The sequence below is a fragment of the Nerophis ophidion genome, linkage group LG28 (genome assembly GCF_033978795.1).
Source record: "Nerophis ophidion isolate RoL-2023_Sa linkage group LG28, RoL_Noph_v1.0, whole genome shotgun sequence".
NCBI lineage: Eukaryota > Metazoa > Chordata > Actinopteri > Syngnathiformes > Syngnathidae > Nerophis > Nerophis ophidion.
Genome location: NC_084638.1, coordinates 13,021,378 through 13,035,688, shown reverse-complemented (window position 1 = coordinate 13,035,688; position 14,311 = coordinate 13,021,378). Strand labels below are relative to the sequence as shown.

Here is a 14,311-nt window from a genome sequence, read left to right as displayed (position 1 = left end):
TCGGGAGAGGAGCTTCTTTTTTGGTCAAAACCTTCTTTGTTGTTGATGATGTAAACTGGTTTAACCGTCAAAAATGAGATTTGGGTTCAAGCAATTGGCGAGCTTGAGCTTTGACAGTTCCCAGCTTGTCACTGAACATGCTGACTAATTCACGTTCACCTGAGATTGACAATATGGCTGTTCTCTCAGATGTTGGGCAAATCAGTATTGAACAGGTCCTGGGTAGCTCAGTTGTTAGAGCTTCAGACTTTTAATCTGAAGGTCGAGGGTTCAAGTCTCTGTGCAGGCAGTTTATGCTAACCTCTCCACAGACATCCCTTTACCCCACTGCAGCAGTCCTTGTAACCTTTAGTTTTCAACAGTTATTGTTTTTTTCTTTATTTCATCTGAAAAACTGAAATCCCAAAACATCCCTCACATCCACTTTAGCTCAGGTGGGAGAGAGTTAATGCGATCATCGGAAGGTTTAACCGCAATACCTTAAACACAAATTGTGAGACAGTGTATCTGTATGAAAAAGTTTTGGTTAATCTTTTGCTTTAAGTGTGTTAGATGCATCAAGGCCAATACTGTAACGACATAAAATAGATATTTTAAATTTTGCCAGAGTACCTGGTTGGTTTCACATCTTGTTCAACCACTTACCAGAAGGAACAAGACAACTCTTTTTTTTTTCAAAAATCATGATCAAACAAATACGAAGCCCCAACAATATTTACTTTAACAAGAGGAAGGCGTGGCCAGGCAAGATTTGTATTGGTTCACCTTTTTCCTCACCCACTTTATTCTGATTGAATGTCCCGAGTATAACAACAGATACAACTTCCAGTTATCTATTCACAATAATAACAAGACAAAAAATGAATGTTCCTGTTTGTAGATATTTATTTTAAATGCAAAAACACTCCAGAAGAAATGGCGCTGAATTTTGCTTCAGTTAGAGCAAAGAAATACAACAAGCTAGCCAGCAGTTGAACCTAGAATCTTCTTATCCATAGTCAGACGCGTTATCCATTGCGCCACTAGACCTTTGTAGTTTTTCTGTAGTACAGCTTGTTTATCGTAAACATATTACGCCAAAGGAACACACAGTTTACATTACACTAACTACCAAAACAGGGCTGTACTGACTGCTTATGTTGGACTTTATAATCTAGTGACCTTCTATTTGTTGCAGCCTGGGCCTTCACCAGCTCTACCTGTTGCAGCTAACCTCCACTAAAAATTTAAGCAAAATGCTTCTGGCAAAATTCTGGGGAGCATCCAAGTTAAATCCAGCTCAGAGTTGGCAACTTCGGGAGAGGAGCTTCTTTTTTGGTCAAATCCTTCTTTGTTGATGAGGATGTAAAACTGGCATAACTGTCAAAAAATGAGATTTGGTGGCGAGCTTGAGCTTTGATAATTACCAGCTTGTCACTGAACATGCTGACTAATACACCTTCACCTGAGATTGACAATATGGCTGTTCTCTCAGATGATGGGCAAATCAACTTTGAAAAGGGCTTGGGTAGCTCAGTCGGCAGAGCATCAAACTTTTAATCTGAGGGTCCAGGGTTCAGGTGCCTGATGCTAACCTCCTTACATTTCTCAAAATACATTCTTTCACCCAACTGCAGCAGTCCTTGTAACCTAATTTAAATAGTTTTTTAACAGCGATTGTGTTTTCCCTATTTTATAAAAAAAAATGAAATCCAAAAATAATCCCATACATACACTTTAGCTCTGGTGGGAGAGCGTTAATGCGATCATCTAAACGTTTAACCTCAATACTTTAAACATAAATTGTTAGACAGTGTATCTGTATGAAAGTTGTGGTTAATATTTTGCAGTAGGTGTGTTGGATGCACACTGAGCCCAGCTTTATTACTCTCAGTTTCAAGTTATACATTCCAAGAAAATACCCCTAAGAAAACACATTTGTGTTTCAAACAGCCCAATGTAAGTGTCAGTTAATGACCAAACACTCTTTTAAGGAACGATACACTGTTAAACCACGTAATGGTGTCCAAATTGAAAATGGAGGAAAGGTGTGTAACAACTTATACTAGGAGTCTACCAGCAAGTTTGGCAGGTCAGGGAGACCATTTCAGTATTGTAAGAGCCACAGAAGACTTAATAGTAGGATTGGTTTAGGAGCTCACGGATTTGTGCTGAAACCCGGGGTCAAACCAGGGACCTTCAGATCTTCAATCTGACACTCTCCCAACTGAGCTATTTAACCTATACAAATGCATTTTGGGTTTACATATTCAAATGTTGCTAAGGTCTTCCCTATTGGTGACTATTGAGGGGTGGAAGGAGGCCTTTCCAAGGGGGTCTCAAAGCCTAGTATTGGTCAGCAGAACAGGTTCTTGAATCCCGAAAGCTCAAAAAGAATGTCTTACGCTCCATGACTGAGCATTTCAGGGTCTCTAAAAAATGTACCAAAATGATTCTGAGGAATGTTTTACTACCGAGAATGTTATGATTATTGTAAACATTTGGCAGATGTTTAAGACATTTTCAAAAGTTCTTAGGAGGCTAATAATTAAGTCTTCAAGTGTAGATGAACCATGCTTAAAAAAAAAGTCAGTTTAAAGGGTAAAATGCCATGACCCAGAGTTGAAGCAGGGTTGTTGTGGCCACAACACAGAGACAAGGCAATATCACGACTGTCAGCACATTTGCATTTTTGTATAATTATATAATTGTGTCTAACTAGAGCTGTTGAGATTACCCCCTTCCCTCAGCGACAGCCTCAGTGATGTAACCAGGGACCTTCCAAATAAATAGAGAGAGCACATGAGCTGGACTTTTAGAACATAGTTTGGATCTGTAACTAGAGTACGGCTCAAAACACGTCTCTCCTCAATTGACCAAAATTTAACTCTCTCTTTGCATGATTTCTTGCTTCTCGTCTGTTTAATAGATGTCATTTGTGTTTGAACCTGACACCACCATAATATTTTTCCTCTTTTCTACTCTTTTAGCACTCGACTTTCCTTCATGACCTCCTCTCCCCTCTAGTCCTATCCATGTCCATACCTTCCTCATACATCAGCTCACTATCCACTTCCATCTCTTTTTAACCAGCTACCAGAAATCCATTGCTGGATAATGGAGAGGTTTTGTGAAAAAATATTAAAAAAAAAAAAAAAATCGCCTAAAACCAAAAATAGCAATGAACTAAATCTCCTCTGTTCTGTACATCATTGTCCAAGTGACATTATATTGTCATCTTCCTCTTTAGGCCATTTCCTCAAGGTGACAGAAAAACATTAAACAACCTGCCTATCATGTGATTCTACCATGTTGGCAAAATACAAACACACAATATATTTACATATATAACACATAAAACATGGAATTAAAAGTGAACAGTACACATCCCTACCAGCAAGTGTTGTTGTACTGGAAACTAATTTACAAACACAACTTCATCACACACAATACTCCACTATGGAATTGTTGTTATATTAAAATGAGAAACAAATCCATATTCGAACAGCAATTGTGTGAAAAAGGCATTTGGTCGCTGATGCACTTATTGAGTTTTTAAAGTATTTTATTATTTGAGGACTTCATTGAGTACGACCTGCAAATAGACACAACAATAAAAAAATATATAAAGGCTTCGTTAAAATTATTCTAATTAAAGCATTTTGTGTTGTTTTTTTAATTCTTTACTATTTCTTCTTTACTGTATTTGCTCTGCAACAAAAACAAATACTCATAACTTTAAAGTTTCCATTCTTCCAAACGCAAAGGAGTTAATTTAAGAGAAATAACCCAGGCTTGAAGACTTAAAATCATTTTTAAGATGGTTTGCAATTGAAGACAACACTTGTTCATTCTGTGATAGGAGAACAAATTAATCTGTTTATTTTATGAATGTATGCAAAGGAAATCTCAGTGGGATGATGTACAATATTGACTTTTGTTTGAAACTCCAAACTTTGATTGATATTAATATGCTTTGAGGATGTCAAAAAAGAAAAAAAAAACGTAAAAAATGTTTAAAAAACAATGATTGGGGATTTTTTTTTTTATCCACAAATGTATGTTTGTAAAAACAAAACCATCATTCCACAAACTACTAAGCCATTTTCTCTTACTTTTATATTGCATAAAGGTCTAGGGACATACATATAAAACAATCACAAAACAATCATCATATTACGAAAGGGAGTAATAAAAATTATTAATAAAATGGATTATAGAGACCCAACAAATGATTCGTAAAGTCACACAAATTACAAATTGTATAAAACACAACTGTTCAAATTATGTATAAAGTAAAATATAATCGGCTTTCTGAAGTGGTCCAGAAGATGTTTCAGATGTGAACCAGTATATGTTAAGTTTTGTTTTGTTTTGTTTCTGTGCAGGTTTAAAAATGTATAGAGAAGGCTGATTGGAGACTCACAATGATTGTTTTCACCAGAATAAACTATGGTCGAACCGGAAGAAAGACTGGGTGTCGTCTTTTGGGGAAAAACACAACGCAAAGGAGTACTACATCTACACACACACGATTGCACAATGCATAGACAATCAACCAAACAAAAATACAAGTTTAACTTTGTGGTGTTCCACACCATCACCTTCTGGGGTGTGAGGAGCATAGCCAGACACAGGACAGACCCAACAAAGCAACCAAGAGAGCCACCCACCAACTCTCGGCCGGTGTCCAGTCCGCATGGATGAGCGAGGATGCGTGCAAGGAGACCGAGGTGTCCAATACCTCCTCATTCAGCCAAGACACTGTGAAGCCTGTCCGTCCCAGCGCTCAGCACCAGCTCCACAGCCCTGTATCTTCATCCACATCTCCTCCAGTCTCTCCAAATGGACTCTGAGAGACCCGGTAGCTGGTTTCCATGGCCTAAAGCAATGGTTCCCAAACTTTTGCAGGCTGGCGCCCCCTTGGCTCCCCAGTGAATTCACTAAAAAGAAGTAGACACAGTAGACACATTGGTTGCTGTTGGTTGTGTGGTGCTGCGACAAATCCATATTTCAGATATTCCACACTATATTGCCGACACTTCTTTTTTGTTTGCTGTACCATACTTTATTCTGGAACAAAAAAATAAAACCATGTAAAATACAGCATTTTATCGCATTTCATAAATAGGCCTACTTAAAGACAAAAATGACAACATTGAAGGTATGAAAAGCAATTTACCCTCTCACGTATTCATTTTCTTCCATTTACTCACAGAAAATGGTGGCGGACGTGATCTAAGGCACGCCACCCTCGCCACCCACACAATGACACACGCGCGAACACGCATATATGCACACACACACATGCACACACAGGTACAAAGTCATATACATTCGTAACAATATATATCAGTGAATGCACCACCCTAACCAGCTCAACACAACACAACACGTCGCGTTCTGGCGAGTCCCCAATTTCATGTTGACTTGAACTCAAGATGATGTTGACCGCCAGAATGCGGTTTTTATTATAATATAAGATTCTGAACATTACAAGCTTGAAATTACAAACCTGAGCTTTTGCTTTTGTAGTCTATGCTGTCGGATCTGACTGGGCCAGAGCGGCGTGTGGTAACCGGACCCTGATGCGTCATCCACTAACTCGTCCTGCTGCACGTGTTGTGTACAAATCGTCAAACAAACGTTCGAACTTCTGACTTCGACTTCGGACTGCCGCCCCCTTCTTCCTCACCGCCCCCCCAGATCTTTCCACCGCCCCCAAGGGGGCGGTACCGCCGACTTTGGGAACCACTGGCCTAAAGGATCCCGGAAGGCAGATCCAGAAGTTCACAAAAAAGCACCACAGAAGTCACGAAAGTGCCACCCCTTGTCACACAGTCCCAAAGGATCCTTAACCAAAGGGCAGAAAAAACAAACAACAACATGAACACAAGAGGGAAACAGCAGGAACAGAAAAGGATGAAACAAGAGCACAGAGCTCCAGCCACCATCAGCCACAAGAGCAGCGCCATCTTAAAGGGGAACATTATCACCAGACCTATGTAAGCGTCAATATATACGTTGATGGTGCAGAAAAAAGACCATATATTTTTTTAACTGATTTCCGAACTCTAAATGGGTGAATTTTGGCGAATTAAACGCCTTTTCTGTTCATCGGTCTGGGGGCGATGACGGCAGAACGTTACATCGCCGAGGTAATACAGCCGCCATTTTCATTTTCAACACATTGCAAACATTGGGTCTCACCTCTGTTATTTTCCATTTTTTCGACTATTTTTTGGAACCTTGGAGACATCATGCCTCGTCGGTGTGTTGTCGGAGGGTGTGAAAACACTAACAGGGAGGGATTCAAGTTGCACCACTGGCCCGAAGATGCGAAAGTGTCTGTCGCCAGACCCCCATTGAATGTGCCGCAGTGTCTCCACATTTTACCGGCGATGACAGACATGGCACAGAGATGTATGGATAACCTGCAGATGCATTTGCAACGATAAAGTCAACGATTGATTGATCGATTGATTGATACTTTTATTAGTAGATTGCACAGTTCAGTACATATTCCGTACAATTGACCACCAAATGGTAACACCCGAATAAGTTTTTCAACTTGTTTAAGTCGGGGTCCACATTAATCAATTCATGGTTCAAATATATACTATCAACATAATACAGTCATCACACAAGTTAATCATCATAGTATGTACATTGAATTATTTACATTATTTACAATCCGGGGGTGGGATGAGGTGCTTTGGTTGATATCAGAACTTCAGTCATCAACAATTGCATCAACAGAGAAATGTGGACATCGAAACAGTGGAGGTCTTATTTAGTAGGATATGTACAGCCAGCAGAGAACATAGTGAGTTCAGATAGCATAAGAACAAGTATATACATTAGAAGTACATTTGAGTTGTTTATAATCCGGGGAGATGGGATGTGAATGGAGGAGGGTATTAGTAAAGTGTTGAAGTTGCCTGGAGGTGTTGTTTTAGAGCGGTTTTGAAGGAATATAGAGATGCACTTACTTTTATACCTGTTGGGAGTGCATTCCACATTGATGTGGCATAGAAGGAGAATCAGTTAAGACCTTTGTTGGATCGGAATCTGGGTTTAACATGGTTTGTGGAGCTCCCCCTGGTGTTGTGGTTATGGTGGTCATTCACATTAAGGAAGTAGTTTGGCATGTACTTCGGTATCAAGGAGGTGTAGCAGATTTTATTGACTAGGCTCAGTGCAAGTTGTTTTACACTGTCCTACACCCTGAGCCAGCCCACTTTGGAGAAGTGGGTTGGATTGAGGTGAGATCTGGGGTGGAGGTCTAAAAGAAACCGGACTAGCTTATTCTGGGATGTTTGGAGTCTAGATTTGAGGGTTTTGGAGGTGCTGGGGTACCAGGAGGTGCAAGCGTAATCGAAGAAGGGTTGAATGAGAGTTCCCGCTACAATCCTCAAGGTGCTTTTGTTGACCAGAGAGGAGATTCTGTAGAGGAATCTCGTTCTTTGGTTGACCTTTTTGATCACCTTGGTTGCCATTTTATCACAGGAAAGATTAGCCTCTAGAATGGAACCTAGGTAGGTGATCTCATCCTCCCTGGCGATAACAATGTCACCCACTTTTATAGTGAAGTCACTGACCTTCTTAAGTTTGCTATGGGACCCAAATAGGATGGATTCCGTTTTACCTAAGTGTATGGATAGCTTGTTGTCAGCGAGCCAGGTGCAAGTATTGAGGAGTTCAGCACTGAGGATTTTATTCCACCTGTGACTTGTCCTTACCCGATACCAGCAGGGCCGAGTCATCCGCAAACAGGAACAATTCACAGTGGCATGCTGGTGGCATGTCATTTACGTATATTAGGAACAGTAAAGGTCCTAGTATACTGCCTTGGGGGACTCCACATCTTTCTGAGAGGGGAGGGGACATGGTGCCGTTCACCTCTACCACCTGTTTCCTCCCCTCCAAGAAAGATTGCATCCAGCTCGATGAGGTTTCGTCGAATCCGATTGCTCTGAGCTTATCCAACAGTGTAGCGTGGTTAACCGTGTCAAAGGCCTTCTGAATGTCCAGCATGACCATGCCGCAGTATTTGCCCGCGTCCACCTCATGTTTGATGTGGTCGGTCAGATAGAGAAGGCATGTGTCAGTGGAGTGGTTAGTTCTGAAGCCGGATTGGAATTTGTACATTAGTTTATCAGTAGCAAGATATCTATCAACCTGTTCATAAACTATTTTCTCCATTACTTTCGAAATGGAACTGAGAATAGAAACAGGTCGGTAGTTACCAGGTTCTAATATGCTTCCTTTTTTATAAAGGGGGGGTTACTCTTGCTATCTTGAAATCCTTGGGTACTTGGCCTTGTTTGATTGAGAGGTTTATTATATGAGTGATTATTGGGGCAATGGTGGTGGCAGAGTCCATGAGGAATCTGGAGGGGATATTGTCAAGGCCGTTGGCCTTGTTTGGGTGGAGCGCGCTCAATTTATTAAGCACCTCGTTAGCTAAGACCATTTCTAACTTGAAATTGTTGTTGACTACTCCTAGCTTTCTGTAGAAGGCTTTAATGTGTTCTACACCAAAGCGACCAGAATGTTGGGATAGCTTGTTTACGAGAGTTGTGGCTATGTTGGTGAAAAAGGTGTTAAGTCTGCTTGCTACCTCTATTTTACCCTCTATTATACCCTCCTTGATGTTGATGTTGGTGAGTCTGGTTTTAAGTTTCTGGCTGCATCCAGGAAGCTGGTTGTTTAGAATTTTCCAAAGCTCACGTGGCTTATTTGTGTTTTCCTCTATTTTGTCATTGATATAATTTTTTTGGAAGGATTTAGTCAGGTTCTTTGTCTTATTTCTTAATTTATTGCATTGCTTTTTGAGCGTTGAAAGGAGTGATTTGAGGTTATTATTATTGGGTTGTTTATTTACTTCGGTTTTACACTTTTGGTATTCGAAATATTTTCTGTCCCTGTCTTTTATGGCAGCTAATAGGTCTGGATTGATCCATGGTTCGGAGCGGGCTTTGATCCTGACTGTTCTCATGGGAGCCATATCATTTAGTATAGCTAGGAACGCTGTTTTGAAGCGATCCCAAGCATCCTCAACCAGGTTGCTCGTGAGCACAGGGGACCAGTCCCACTCATCTAATTTGAGGTTGAAATTATCACTGTTGTATTTTTTAAGGGATCTGGATTGAGCTGTTATGTGGCCATCGGCTTTAGGTTTACTTATTTTGCGCGTGCAGAAGGTTATATAGTGGTCGCAAAGACCACAGAGGTGAGTTTTGTTGATGTTGACTTATGTGCTAATCAGACATATTTGGTTGTGGCGTGACTGACAGCTAATCGAAGCTAACATGCTATGCTAATCGACGCTAACATGCTATTTACCGGCGGTGCTAAAGCAGACATGGCACAGAGATGTCTGGATAACTTGCAGATGCATTTGCAACTATATTACGTTTCCTTCCACCCACATTTAATGCGAAAGAAACACTTACCAATCGACGGATATAAGTTGCTCCAGTGTCAAAAGATGCGAAAGTCCTGATTGTTTGGTCCGCACATTTTACCGGCGATGCTAACGCAGCTATTCTGCCATGCTATGGCTATGAATAGCGTCAATAGCTATTCGCTCAATAGCTTCAGTTTCTTCTTCAATACTTTCATACTCCAACCATCCGTTTCAATACATGCGTAATCTGTTGAATCGCTTAAGCCCCTGAAACCCGAGTATGAATACGAGCTAAAGTCGCTATATCTTGCTGTGGTATTCGCCATTGTTTGTTTACATTGGCAGCACTGTGTGATGTCACAGGGAAATGGACAGTGTCTTGGCAGAGAACGAAAAAAAGGCACTTGAAAGCTTTTTTAGGGATATTCCGGGACCGGTAAAATAAAAATAAAAAAAACTTCAAAAAATACAACCAGCCACTGGGAATTGATTTTTATTGTTTTTAACCCTTTTGAAATTGTGAGAATGTTCCCCTTTAATTAAGTACTTGTACGTTTTAGTAATGTGTGTATAAAAAATAATATTTTACCTCGGAGTAAAAGGGAACAAGAACATGAAAATGAACAAGATGTATCACCACAATTTCAACCACTTTTACATTTCGGTCATTGTAATGAATGACGCACGGGGGCGCCACTAACTCCAATCCCATAATTTATTTTTTAAATGTTGATATTTTTTAAACGAAGCACTTACTGTAACCTAACAATTTTTTATTTTTTATTTTTTTTTTACATTTTTAGAATTCTGAATTAAATAACTTATTAAAAAATAATAAAAACATTGATTTATTTTCCATCAAAGGCTGCTGAACACATCTTTCATGTTTGTGTACAGATATGTGCTGTTTCACCGTATTTTTTTAATAACGTTGGTTTTGTTTGTAATGGTTGATTATGACATTGTTATTGAAATACAGATGACACAAAAGAACCATGGTAAGTAAGTGTGGCTAAACAAGTTGACAGAAGTGACGTCGGGTACGGTGTTGGAGCCCACTGACAGCTAGCAAACCTCCCAGGCTGGGATCGGAAGCTTCCGGAAGGAAAGACGCGGAACTACCAAACATTTGGAGTGAATTTGGCGGCGGCGAGAGTGTCTAAATCTGTTTTGGCGGTTGAGCATAAGCTGTTTTGTGACTGGATCGAGATGGAAGGGGATAGTGACGGGATGTATGAGGATAGTATGGAAATGGATAGGACTAGAGGGGAGAGAGGAAAGAAGGGGAGAGGAGGGAGTGAAGGAAAGTCGAGTGCTAAAAGAGTGCATGAAGACGATGAAGAGGTTGATAAGACAAAAAGGGTGATGGTGAATATAAGATCATTTATACATTTAAATCAAACCAAGATATGAATGACATTAGTTTGATGTAACTGGTTAAGGGATTAAAGAAGGACATTGGAGAGGTGGAGATAGCGAAGGTGCTCAGGGCCGGACGTCTGTTGATTAAATGCAAAAATGGAGAGCAAAAGAACAAAGCAATGCGATTGCAAAAACTGTGCAACAAAATAATAAAGGAAAAAATCGAAGTGGGAGAACGAAAGGGGGCAAGAGGAGTCGTGACAGGAATCCCAAGAGGAGAAAATTTGGATGATCTGAAAAGAGAAATAAAAGGAGGAACTGTCACTATGATGAAAATAATGACGGCATTTAGGAACGGTGAAAAGACTGAGAGCGAATCTGTGCTAGTGCAATTTGCAGAGGAGGTCCTACCAGAGAGAATCATGATTGGGTATTTAAGATTCTATGTTAGAGCTGACGTGCCACCCCCAGTACGTTGTTTCAAGTGCCAACGCTATGGGCACATAGCTAGTGTGTGTCATGCTAAGATGAGATGTGGACGGTGTGGAGGGGAGCACGAATATGGACAATGTGGAGAAAATGAACAGGTCAAGTGTTGTAATTGTGGCGGGAATCACACAGCAGCGTATGGGGGCTGCATCATAAGAAAACAGGCAACAGAAGTACAGCAAATCAGAGTTGAAAGAAATATTACATACGCAGAGGCAGTTAAAATAAGAAATCAAGAAAGTGCAGAACAGGACAGAAGTGAAAATAGTTCAAGAAATAAAAAACAAGAGGCAGCAAATACAGGAATTTCCATGGACAAACTAGTTGTATTCCTGGCTTACGTAATAAACTGTACAGAACAGGCTAGAAACAAGACTGAGAAAATCAAAATAATTGTCAAAGCAGCAGCAAAGTTTTTAAATTTAAAAGAACTATCCTGGGAACAGGTGCAAGGTGAGCTACAGAGAGTAGACGAGACCGAGTCATGTGACCACAATCCAACGCCATGTTAATTGTTCAGTGGAATGCCAGAAGTTTGATAGCAAATGGACAGGAATTAAAGGGATGTATTAATAATATGAAAAATAAACCACATATCATATGTATTCAAGAAACATGGCTGAAGCCAAAATTAAACTTTATAATAAAAGGATATATAACGATACGTAAAGATAGGAATGATGGGCAAGGAGGAGGATGTGCCATATTTATTAAGGAAGATATGCATTATTCAATATTAAAACTAAAACAAGAACTAGAGATAGTAGGAGTAGAAGTATGGAATAATAAAGAAAGATACAAAGTACTAAACTTCTATAATCCATGCAAGAAATTAGAAATTCACCAACTAGAAACAATAATGGAGCACTGGAGTGGCAATATTATTCGGTGTGGTGACTTTAATGCACATAGCACAATGTGGGGTGAAAGGGATGACTGGAATGGGGATACATTGGAAGCACTTTTGGAGGAAAAAGAACTGGTGTGTGTGAATGATGGGTCGGGAACAAGGTTGGATGTCGTCACGGGTAAAGAAACAGCAATAGATTTAACACTAGTGTCACAAGGGTTAGCAGGAAAGGTGGAGTGGGAAGTAAATAAATACAGCACAATGGGAAGTGATCACTATCCAATCTTCATTCACATAAACATAAATCATAGGACAAAAAGTACTAGGATAGAAGGAAGATGGAAGTATAATCATGGTGACTGGGAGAAATTTAGGGAAATTACCGACATAACTTTAAAGGAAGTAGATATAAATCAAGATATTGAACAATTAAATACAGATATTACAAAGTGCATAATAGAAGCAGCCGAACAGAGCATACCAAGGAATAGTATAGGGAGAAGAAGGAAGATAGTGCCGTGGTGGACACAAGAGTGCACAGATGCAATACAAGAACGGAATAGAGCATTTAGAATATTGAGAAGAACACATAATTTCAAAGACATGATCCAATATAAAAGGCATCAAGCTAGAGTAAGGTATGTTATTAAAAAAACAAGAAAACACCATTGGAGAACTTTTTGTGAAACACTAAATAGAACGGGGAAGACCCAGGACACGTTGGGAAGACTATGTCTCCCGGCTGGCCTTGCAACGCCTCGGGATCCCCCGGGAAGAGCTAGACGAAGTGGCTGGGGAGAGGGAAGTCTGGGTTTCCCTGCTTAGGCTGTTGCCCCCGTGACCCGACCTCGGATAAGCGGAAGATGATGGATGGATGGATGGATAAATAGAATTACTCCTTTAAGCCAAGTGTGGGGAATGATCAAGAGAATGTCAGGGGTCAGAAAAGAACATAAAAATCATGTGATGAAAGATGGAACGCGGAGTGTGGTAGGAAATAAAGAAAAAGCAGAACTTTTAGCAAAAACCTTTGTTAAAGTGCACAGTAATGATTATTTAAGAAATGTAGAAAAACAAAAGAGAGAAGAAACAATTAGATTAAATATTAAGGAAATGAAGGAAGACAACGATAATAGTTATACCAACAATATGGATATGACATTTTCTTTGGATGAAATGGTTCGAATTTTGAAAAAAGTTAAAAATACGACGGCAGGGAAAGACCTGGTGAATTATCAAATGATCAAAAAGTTAGGTAGCATCGGCAAAGAAGTGGTCTTGAAATTATATAATAGGATATATGAAGAAGGAAAATTACCAGATGAGTGGAAAACAGCTGTAATAATTCCAATATGCAAGCCAGGGAAAGATCGGGAAGAGGCAGGAAATTATAGGCCGATAGCATTGACCTCAAATTTGGGCAAAGTAATGGAAAAAATTATCAATGAAAGATTAATATATTATTTAGAGTTAAAAGAAATTATAAAAAACTACCAAAGTGGTTTTCGCAAAGCAAGAAGCACAAATGACCCAGCAGTGCAGCTGGAAGAGGAAATTAGAAAGGGACAAATAAATAAAGAAAGTACAATTGCGGTATTGTTTGACATAGAGAAAGCATATGATATGTTGTGGAAACAGGGGTTGCTGATGAAACTAAATAAGATTGGGATTAGAGGAAGAATGTATAGATGGATAAAAGACTTTTTAACAAGTAGAACATTATTAGTAAAAATAGAGAATGAATATAGCAGAGAATACGAAGTGGAAAATGGGACCCCACAAGGGAGTATAATAAGTCCAGTACTATTTTCTATCATGATAAATGAAGTTTTTAGTGAAGTGGAAGGGTTAGTGGAGGTGGCATTGTTTGCTGATGATGGAGTGATGTGGAAGAGAGGTAGAAATACAAATCATATAGAAAAAAAGATTCAAAAGGCGGTAAATAATGTTCAAGACTGGGGAACGGCTTGGGGTTTAAGATTCTCTGTTGGAAAGACAAAAGTCATAAATTTTACGAAGAGGAAAGTACGAAACAAGCTCCAAATAAAACTCTATGGAGAAAACATAGAAGAGGTACAAGTATTTAAATATTTAGGAATATGGTTTGATAAAAATATTAACTGGTCAACCCACATCAGCAAAATAGTGGAGTAAAGTAAAAAGGTGTTAAATATAATGAGGGCTTTGAGGGGTAAAGATTGGGGGGCTGATAGGTTGAC

General features: G+C 39.6%; 1 protein-coding gene and 1 non-coding gene across 2 annotated transcripts in view; both read right to left on the bottom strand.

Annotated features, from left to right (window-relative positions):
- Positions 1-14,311, bottom strand: part of LOC133545570 (gastrula zinc finger protein XlCGF26.1-like) — a 384,938-nt gene that overhangs the window by 50,903 nt on the left and 319,724 nt on the right. The window lies entirely within an intron of this gene.
- On the bottom strand, positions 2,149-2,221 carry trnaf-gaa (transfer RNA phenylalanine (anticodon GAA)). The gene has a single exon. It is a non-coding gene; the product is annotated as a tRNA-Phe (tRNA).